The sequence below is a fragment of the Miniopterus schreibersii genome, assembly GCF_964146895.1.
Source record: "Miniopterus schreibersii genome assembly, chromosome: 1".
In the NCBI taxonomy this organism is placed as follows: Eukaryota; Metazoa; Chordata; class Mammalia; order Chiroptera; family Miniopteridae; genus Miniopterus; species Miniopterus schreibersii.
Genome location: NC_138101.1, coordinates 58,656,433 through 58,667,276, shown reverse-complemented (window position 1 = coordinate 58,667,276; position 10,844 = coordinate 58,656,433).

The window sequence follows — 10,844 nt, the reverse complement described above, 5'->3', positions numbered from 1 at the left end:
TAATATGAGAGAACTATCCATCAGCTGTCTCCTACAAGTCCCTCACTGGGAATCAAGCCCGAAATCTGGGCTTACACCCTTACCGGAACTAAGCTATGACCTCCTGGTTCATGGGTCAATGTTCAACAGTTGAGCCACATGGACAAGGCAAAAAATGTATTTTTAAATACATAGCTGGAGGCATTGATATTAGCATACAATTTTTTTTTAAATATCCATGATTAGTACAGAACACCATTCTGTTTCTTTTTAAACCTGATAAAAGTTTATCTAGAACTAAAGTTTCCTTTTTAATATATGAATAGTATTATGTCCTTGTCAATTAAAATTAACTTAATAAAATTAGTTAAATAACAAAATTACCAGGCAAAGAAAATTTTAAAAAATGTTGAAATTATATTTTAAAAAGTTTACTATTTTTTTTTACATTTAACTAAGTGGTTAAATAAATATCTTTATTTAAGTAAACCCAACTCCTGATAAAGAAATTGTCAATGTAGTTCTAAAGTAAAAAGGAAAAGAAAATTATATCCACAGCTTGATCCATGGTTACTAGGAGTTTCTACTTATAATTAGATTAAATTAAGCTAACACATATAGAATGAGTACTTATTTACAAAATATTGTAGGCACTAAGGGCAACATGAAGTAAACTATGACAAAGTCACATAGTAATAGTAGAACATCCTTTATTTTATTGACACTGTTCTTTCAAAAAATACATGTAAGGCCCTAGCCAGTTTTGCTCAGTGGTTAGAGCATTGGCCTGCAGACTGAAGGGTCCAAGGTTCAAATCCAGCCAAGGGCACCTACTTTGGTTGCAGGCTCAATCCCTGGGTCCAGCCAGGGGAGTGCCTGTGGGAGGCTACCAATTGATTTGTTTCTCACATTGATGTTTCCCTCTCTCTCTCTCCCCCTCTCTCTCTTCCACTCTCTCTGAAAAGCAATGGAGAAAATATTCTCAGGTGAGGATTCAAAACAAAACAAAACACATAGGGCCCATAGGATGCAGGCTTATAAGAAAGTTGGATTTATGAATGTTTTACTGAGTGAATCTTTGCACCAGATTATCACATGTCATACCTTTATTATGCTTCGTGTTTCTATTCAGTTCCTTCAATCTTATCTACCTCTTTAATCTTAGGTTTCAGCAAGCTTTCCTCATGCAGGCTGTGAAGAAACGGGCTTTGCATCTCTGTAGACCCGGTGACAGGTCCTCTCCTTGGCACTGCTTACAACTTTCCTCAGCTTGGAGCTGCTCTTGGAAGCCCTGTGACCCAGCAGCACAGGCCTTCTTGAAAGCCAGGGTTTTTACCCATGTTTTATTTTATTTATTTTTATTTTTTAAAATATATTTTTATTGATTTCAGAAAGAGGAAAGGAGAGGGAGAGAGACAGAAACATCAATGATGGCCAAGGGTCATTGATCGGCTGCCTCCTGCACCCCCCCCCCCCCCCCCCGGGGGATGGAGCCTGCAACCCGGGCATGTGCCTTGACCAGTAATGGAACTGTGATCTCCTGGATCATAAGTGTATGTTCAACCGCTGAGCCACGGCCGGGCCTGACCCATCTTTTAGATGTGGTTTGCAGGGCACTTGCTTTTCTAGTTTAGAACAAAACAAAAAAATTCTTTTCTTATATTTTTTAAATAATCTTTCCACATATGATTTCACAATTCTTTAACACTGAAATAATTGATTGATTTTGTAGTCTGATAGTCAACCAGGAGAGAAAACATAAAAACAGAAAAGAGACAATTCAAAAAATTTTAGCTAAGATTTTAACATGCCATATCTCTCCCTCAATACTCTCTCTCTCCTTTTGTCCCTCTCTCTCTTTAAAACTAAAAAATTAAGCAATAAATGGTAGAAAGACAAAAAGTTAATGAAAAAATAGATGAAACAAAAAGCTAAATTAATCCACCCATGAATTTGCCCTTTCCCCTGATAGTGGAGATGAGCATTTGGGTTTTGATTTTCAGATATAACCTGCTGTTTTGAGATCCTGAGATTTAAAAATGGATGCCTTCCATTTTATTGAGGTCACTTAATTAACTAAAAAGGGCAAAGTGAGTATAAATCCTCTGCAGCTCTTTATTGCATTCTTTATTTTTCTTGTGTTGAAATGTATTTCTTAAAGAAGAAAACTAGTTCATATTGTTTGTACACCTTACTTCAGAGCAGTTAAAATATATTAACATTCTGTATGCATTTTTTTTAACCCAGATATCAGCCTAGGTTAATTTTCCCAAAAGAACATAGGAGGAGTCCTATTTGACAAGCCACTGAAAATTTGGTACTTGAAAGCAACTTTTCATTATAGGTTAATGAGGAAAGATGCTGCTCTTTTTAGTGCCAAAGCTTTTATATTTGCAAGTGATGTTTTAAACATATTAATATGAACAAAATAATGTTCACACAGTTTTGTTTTAACTTACTTTTTCCTTCCATAATTTTCCCCATTGTCATTACTAATTCTTTGAGAATTGTTTTTTATCTTGTATAAGATGTTGAAATGATAGAAAATGATGTGTTTTATTTTATTGGGAATAATATTTTTTGAGAAAAGATATAGAATTTAATGGAAAATAAAATTGTAGAATCCCATTATTATTTAAAGGTCCACACTCTGACTAAAAGAGCATTCAAGGAACGCATTCAAATTAGAATTATTTTACTCAGAGGTTTAAATAATCAATAAAAGCAAATGGATAGCTAAGGATATTTGAAGTATGGATATGCCATGTGAGTAACTAAAAGGAAGCAAACAGAATCCATTTCCAAGCATTTATTAAGCACTGGTTATGTGACAGGCACTGAGGTAGTCACTGACATATCATCAGTAACAAGATAGAGACAATCATGTTCACATAAAGATCATAGTCTGAGAGAGTCATATACAAAATATTTGATACTAGCTGCTTAAAATCATGGACTCTTAGTCTTCTGCTCTTTTAATACATTGTGATTCACAAAATTGACATAGACGCATGGAAATGTCCAACATTCTGGAGTATTGCCATGTACACTCTGAAAGACCAATCACAGTAACAAAATTTAAAAGACAATATAAGCAAAACAAGATTCAGTCACAGAAGGAAGAGAAGTTGGCAGAATGCTCAAAGGACAGAGAAAAATGAGATAAGAGGCCTATGAGCTAGAGATTTAAGTGCAAAAGAAACAAAACAGATGAAAATGACAAAAGTTTAGCAAGTTGGCAACCAGATAAGAATGTCTTACTGAGTTAAGTCTTGATCATGATTTAACACAATAGCCTGGTGGGCACTCTTCCATGATAATGATTTCAATCCTAATAAAAATAATAAATCAGTGGAAGGTGACCTGCTGTGTTTATCCCTAGCTCCATGGAAATGCTAGCAAGCAGGTTGTGAACCGATTCTGATCAAGGGGAAAAAGGACAGTCTGGGTGCTTACGGTGGGAGCATTCATAATGAAGAACCAAATCAACCAGCTATGGATAAGAATTACCTATGGACAGTAAGTCATGAAGCAAATGGTTAGGCTAGAACATTTTAATAGGATTCCTTAGAAAAGGGAAATTCCAATTTCAACTTAGATAGGATTATTTGTGTCTGTGTTAATAAGACAATGTATAATATCTTTAAAAAACAAATGAATTACATGACATAGTTGCAGAAAGAAAAAGACTTCTTTTTGGACAAAAAATGTACAATCTGAAAAAGCAATTTTTCTATCAAACAAACCAGTCCACACTTGTCTTGACTATAAAGAGGAAAGAGTACTTAAGTCATAATGAATAATTATACAATGCATTTATAGATGAGAAAACAAAACACTTGTACAAGGCAGAAACAAGGTCAAGGCTAAGCACCATTTTGTTCCACTGATTTATATTTCCCATTGATTATATTGGGATTTTTTAAATTTATTTTTTATTGTTGACAATATTACAGATGTCTCCAATTTTTTTCTCCCCCTTTGCTCTCCTCCACTCAGCCCCTGCCCCATTCTAGGCCTTCACCACACTATTGTCTGTGTCCATGGGCTATGCATATATTCATATAAGTTCTTTAGTTAACCTTTTTCTGTCCCCCCACACCTCCCTCCCCTCCTAGATCTGTCAATCTGTTTCATCCATCCATACTTCTGGGCTTATTTTATCAGTTCATTTTCTTCATTAGATTCAACATATAAGTGACATCAGGTGATATTTATCTTTCTCTGACTGGTTTATTTCCCTCAGCAAAATACTTTCCAGACCCACCCATGCAGTCACAAAGGGTACGAGATCCTTCTTTTTTATAGCTGCATACTAGTCCATGGTGTAGATGTCCCACAGCTTTCTGATCCACTCATCTACTCGTAGGCCCTTGGGCTGTTTCCAGATCTTAGCTATTGTAAATATGCTGCTATGAACATAGGGGTGCATATATTCTTTCTGCTTAGGACTATGTTTGTAAGATTTATCCATGCTTTTTGTATATAATAGTTGTGTGTTTTGTCTAGTTGTTCCAAAAACATACATAGTAAAAAAGTACAACTCATTTATCCTTTCTACTGTTGATTGAGATTTGGGTTGCTACCCATCTGGGCTGTTAAGACGAGATATGTTATGAATATTATTGCTCATGTCCTTTGATGGACATATGTGCACTACCAGGAGTAAAACAGATTGCAGACTGTTTCAGGTTTAACAGATACCTTGAAAGAGTTTTCCAGACTGCTTGTACCAGCTTATGCGGCTGCCTACTGTGTATGAAGGTGCAGTTTTCCCCACAACCTGGCCAACAGTTGGTATTGTCATTGTATTAGTTTGCTAGGGCAACCATAGCAAAATACCAGAGACTGTTGCTTACACAGCAGAAAATTATTTTGTCAGAGGTCTGTAGTCTGGAAGTTTGAAATTAAAGTGTCCACAGGGTTGCTTTCTTCTCTTCTGTGGGTACACGATGGCCACGGCCGTATTCTCCGTGTCCTCACATGGTCTCTCTTCTGTCTGTGGGTGTCTGTGTCCAAATCTCCCTGTTTTATAAAGACACCAGACTTATTGGATTAGAGCTCACCCTAAGCACCTCGTTTTAACTTAATTACCTCTTTAAAGACCCTTTCTCCAAATAGTAATATTTTGAGGTACTTAGGGTTAAGATTTCAACAGAAGAATTTTGGAGGGCACAATTAAGCCTGTAACAGTACTCTTTGAAATTTTAACCATATGGGTGGAAAATTTTTCTACTATGGTTCTAATTTACATTTTCCTGATGACCAGTGAGGTAAAGTATCTTTTTAAACATTTATCAGCCTTGCCCCGGCCAGTGTGGCTCCGTTGGTTGGGTGTGGTCCCATGCACCTAAAGGTTGCCAGTTCAATTCCTGATCAAGGCACATGCCTGGTAAGGGGCATGCAGGGGGAAGCAGGATCGATGCATTGCTCTCACACCTGTGTGTTTTTTTCTCTCTCTCTCTCTCCCTCTCTCTTTCTGTCTCTAAAAACCAACAAAAATATTTTTTAAAAAATAATAAATAAAAATTATCAGTCCTTTAGGGAACCTGCTTTGTGAGGTGGAAGATTGTTTTGCCAGTTTTTCTACTGTATTATTCATTAATTTTAAGAGTTTTATTTTTTATTTTCTGGATGTGAATCCTTTGTGAGATATGACTTGAAAGTATTTTCATCAATTCTGTGGCTTACTTTTCATTCTCTAAATAGAATCTTTCAACAAATGGAAGTTCTTAATTTTAATATATTCCAGCACCATTTATTAAGAAGACTATTCTTTCTTCTATTCATGCTAACTAAAGAGGGGCCCATATGGCATTTTTCTTGGTTCCCACCTAACTTAAAGGAAGCCCTTGATGTCCTGCAAATGAATTAGAAGGGTGTGCTCCAATTCCTTGTAGCAGAAACCCACTTAGGTGGCACCACCTCGCATTCCAAACGGAATGGTACATTTGCAAAAGGAAAAGTGATGGCATCTACATCAGAAATCTGAAGAGAACATGAAATAAGCTTCACTGGCGTCGTGTGCCATTGTTGCCATTGAAAACCCGACTGCTGTCAGTGTCACATCATCCAGGAATACCTGCCAACAAACTGTGCTGAAGTTCGTTGCCGCCACTGGAGCCGCTCCCATTGGGGACCACTTCACTCCTGAAAACTTCACTAACCAGATCCCAAGTGACTGCTGGGAACCTAGACTTCTGATGATCCCTGATCCCAGGGCTGACCATCAGCCTCTCACAGAGGCGTCTCACGCTGGCTACCACTGCTCTGTGTAACACAGGCTCTCCTCTGCCCTGTGTGGACATTACCATCACTGGCAACAACGAGGAGGCCCATTCAGCGGGTCCGATGTAGTGGATGCTGGCCCAGGAAGTTCTGCACGGGTGTGGCACCATCTCCTGGGAGTACCCATGGAGGTCGTGCCCCATCTCTACTTCTACAGAGATCCCGAAGGGATCGAAAGGAAGAGCAGGCCACTGCTGAAAAGGCTGTGACCAAGGAGGAATTTCAGGGTGAACGGACTTCAGCTTCTGAGTTCACTGCGGCTCCCCCTGAGGCAGCAGACTGGTCTGAGGGGTAGAGGTGCCCTCAGCCTGCCACTGAAAACTGGCCCGCAGTCCCACCTGCGCAAGACGCTGAACAGGTAGAAACAACCACTGAGTGGCCGTAAGGTATTCTTCTGCACGCTCATAAACAAAATGCAAATAAGGCTCATGGAAAATAGTTTCTAAAAAAAAAAGACAATTATATCCTCACCGCAGTACAGTAAAACAGTATTCTTTTTTTTTAAAAAATATATCTTTATTGATTGCAGAGAGAGGAAAGGAGAGGGAGAGAGAGACAGAAACATCAGTGATGAGAGAGTCATTGATCGGCTGCCTCCTGCACGCCCCCGACTGGGGATCGAGCCTACAGCCTGGGCATGTGCCCTGACCGGGAATCGAACCCCGATCGCCTGGATCCTAGGTTGATGCTCAACCGCTGAGCCACGCCCAGCCTGGCAAAACAGTAATTATTCTGACATATTCAGTTGCTGTACACGGGGTACTGCAAAAGGAATTTTACAGTTGTGGGTATGGGAAACAGAGTTTATTCTTGTACTATAATTTATTAATTATTGTATTATTTTTCATTCAAACAACTATAAAGCTATTTTTGCCCCACCTTGTATGTGTGGTTCTCTTTCTGCCATTCTTTCTGTTCCATTGGTCAATTTTTCTATCTACAGGCCAGTGCCATTGTGTCTTAACTTTTGTAACTTCAAAATTCTTTGAATAAATTTAATTTCGCCTCAGTCATTTTATCTAGAAATGTGAAGACACCTTTAACACATTCACAAACCATTTATGCTACTAGCTCAACAATGTTGCATAAATCTAGTAATATATTTTGCATGTGACTGATGAATTTGAAAATATTATTATGTTATCTAAAATTTTATACTTTTGAGGTTATTTATCAGTATGCACCTTGAGTTTCTCATTATAATATTTCCACAAGGTAATTGGGTATTATTTGTTCCATTTTATACCCAAGGAAACCAAAGTTAATTGCTTCACCTAATGTGAGATAAATCATTATTCACAATTAGAATTCACAGTCCCTGTCTTTTCATTCTGTTGCTTAGCCAGTGAGGCAGGATGCCATTTCATGCTATTAGTCTTCCTCAAGAAAATAGAAAGCAGTGTTCCCAGGATCAAATATTGTTTACAGATTTGGATTAAGTCTTAATTTATAGTTAACAAAACTCTGCATTTCCTTACTAACAAGCATGTGCTTGGATGAATCATACCTCATGATATAACTTATTCAGTTATATGTCAGTAATTTAACATAATTGAGTCAAATAACAACATTGTCACAGGACCTGAATTTAGATTTCAGATTCTGCCTTTGCTGTCTCTTTTCAATAACCGAATCACACTAATCACCATTACTGTCCAAATTGACATCTGTTCCTTCTAGAGTATTTATCTTACTCCAGGATGTAGTCCAATAGCTCCATTCACATCTTTGTTCATATCCCAGAAGTAGTCATAGTCCCTGTTCCAGTCCCTCTGGGTGTGAACTGTGTAGCCCTTCAACCCCGCTGTATCTCAGCATCTGCCTCATTCCAAGTTGTTTCTCCTCAATATTAATCATGGACTTCCTGCATCTATTTGGTCTTTGTGTGTTTCTCAAAGTTCATTAACTACTTAGATATTTTAAACTGTCTTTGTATTTATTAGATCTTATAGGAGAAACAAGTAATTAGATCCATTGCTCAATTTTCAAGCCTACAATCAAATACACCTGAGAGATTTACATCTAAGTCGTATAAATTGTGGAACTGAGGTATACACACACATGCACACATGCATGTATAAAACAGTTTCAGTATTTTTGAGTATTTGAGGCTCTCATTGACTGCTTCATCTTTTATTCAACTATTTTCTTTAATTTATTCAATATATCTTATGTAACATTTTTTTCTCAGCTTCAGCATTATTTTTCTTTTTCTTGGATTTTTCTTTTAATCTTTTTTCTTTTTCTTTTTCCTGATCAAACTGACAGAAAGACTTAGATCTTGGAATACTGCTTTTACATGGCCACCATCAATTATGCACTTTTATTTATTAATTGACTTTATGCTTCTTCATTATCTGCATCTCCAAGTTTACTTTTGCATGTAGTACTGCTATAAAATACTAACATATTCAACATTTTTAAGAAAGTACAAAAAATTCTGGGATACTCTATTGAAGGGTTTTTGCATAATAAAATCATCCTGTTTAACTTAGTGTAACATTTTGAGATTCAAAACTCCATTTCAGTTATATTCAATGGTGTTGGAAAGTTTATAACTACTCATTCTAGGACATGCCTGGAAAAAGACATTAGTTTACTAATGAATTTTAAAAATATACTATCTGCCTGGCTGGTGTGACTCAGTTGGTTTAGCATCGTCCCATGCACCAAAATGTTGCAGGTTTGATTCCCTATCTGGATATCAAGGGTTCTGTCCCTTGCCTGGGGTGCATGCTGGAGGCAACCGATCAATGTTTCTATTTCATATCTATGTTTTTCTGTCTCTACCTCTCCCTTCTTCTCTCCCTAAAAATCAATCAAACCATTATGCTATAATGGTCAATAAAGTGAATACATAATACTATTATTATGAAGCTTATTGAGATAAACTAGTAGATACAGTTTGATTGTGGGGTATATATTGTCATTATCTGGAATATGATATTTCTATAAAGAACATGATATTGATTTCATGACATGTTTATCCAGCAATTGGAGTCATACCAAACACACACACACACACACACACACAACTGGTTTAGAGAAGAGTTCCAATTCATATGTTTATAAATGAATAAGAAATGGCTCTTAAAATGTTGTAGTAATGTCTATCCACCATGACTTAAATCTCTTCTTTCCTTCATGGAATCAAGTTTTTTAATGGTATTTCAGTCTGAAATCATGACTTTTCAATAATTATTCATCAGAAAAAAAAATCGTATTGCTACCTCTAAGACTTAATCAAGTGATCCTAAATTTTCTATTTCATATTACATTTAAAACCTCCTACTTCATCGCACAAGAATGTTCTGCCACATTTCTTCCTTCCCTTTTCCCAGAAAATGCCACTAGCCTATATGTGCCTTAGAAAGAAAGAAATGTGTGGATGTTTTCTCATGCCAATAATCAATTCTCCAACTTTCCAGTCACCAACTAGGTGTTCTATAATTAAATTAAATTCTGCCCCTAACTACCTGGTGCTATTAGCACAGACCCAGGGGCTAAGAGCAGAGTCGCACAAGACTGCTTCCCTCCTTCAGATGCCAATTGCAAGTCTCCGGTTGTCATCTGTACTTACCAACAGCTATAAAGTAGGGGTTCCCTTGCCTCTTCCTCAAGTTCAATAGCTTGCTATAATTGTTTATAGAATTTAGGACAACACTTTACTTATGTTTCCTGGTTTATTATAAAGGATACAGATGAACAGCCAGATGCAGAACTACATAGTCCAAGATCCAGAAGAGTTTCAAGTGCAGGAGTTCCTGATGCGGGGAGTTTGCACTGCACCACTTTCCTGGCACATGGGTGTGTCCACCAACCTGGAAGCTCTCCAGACCCCATGGGAAAAGTTTTTAGTGTAGTTTATTTAGGCATGATTGTTTACATCATTGTTCACTGATGATACATTCAATCTCCAGCTTCCTTCCCCTCCCTATAAGAGGTGAGAGGTTTGTTCCAACCCTCTAATCATGTTTTAAATTTTCTGGAGACCAGCTCCCATGAAGGAGCCCTCAGGCACCAGCCATCGCATTAGCATACACAACTCAATTATCACTCTTTTTATGGAGATTCTGAGGGTTTCAGTAAGAAAGGATATTCCTATCACCTCTACCACTCAGGAAGGAAATGACAAGGGTTTAAGTAGCCCTGTGATCAGATTCTGTTGTTAGGGAGTTTTGTTTGGTTATGCCTCTTCCCCACCCAGTGTGCAGTACTCCAGGATTTTCCAGATTCTTCAGGTCAAAACTAACAATTCTAAAAAGGTGCATAATTCCAAAGGCTGCAGTGTAGTGGGGTAAGAAGCACAGCACCTGCGCTTTGAGTTATTAGTTCTTGCTGAAATACCAGATGGGTGATTTGGATAACCCGCTCAGCTCAAATTATCTCTTTATAATAATATGAGGTGATGCCATGTGATGATATTCAAGGTCCCTTCCAGTTTAAAGATTTTTCACTTTTATAAAAATAGTACTATTATTTTTATCACAAGGAGTAAAGGTTAGAAAAGAGCAATGCTATTAAAAAAATAGACAGTAAAAATGTTCTCTCTTACCACAACTAATAGGATTAGTTAT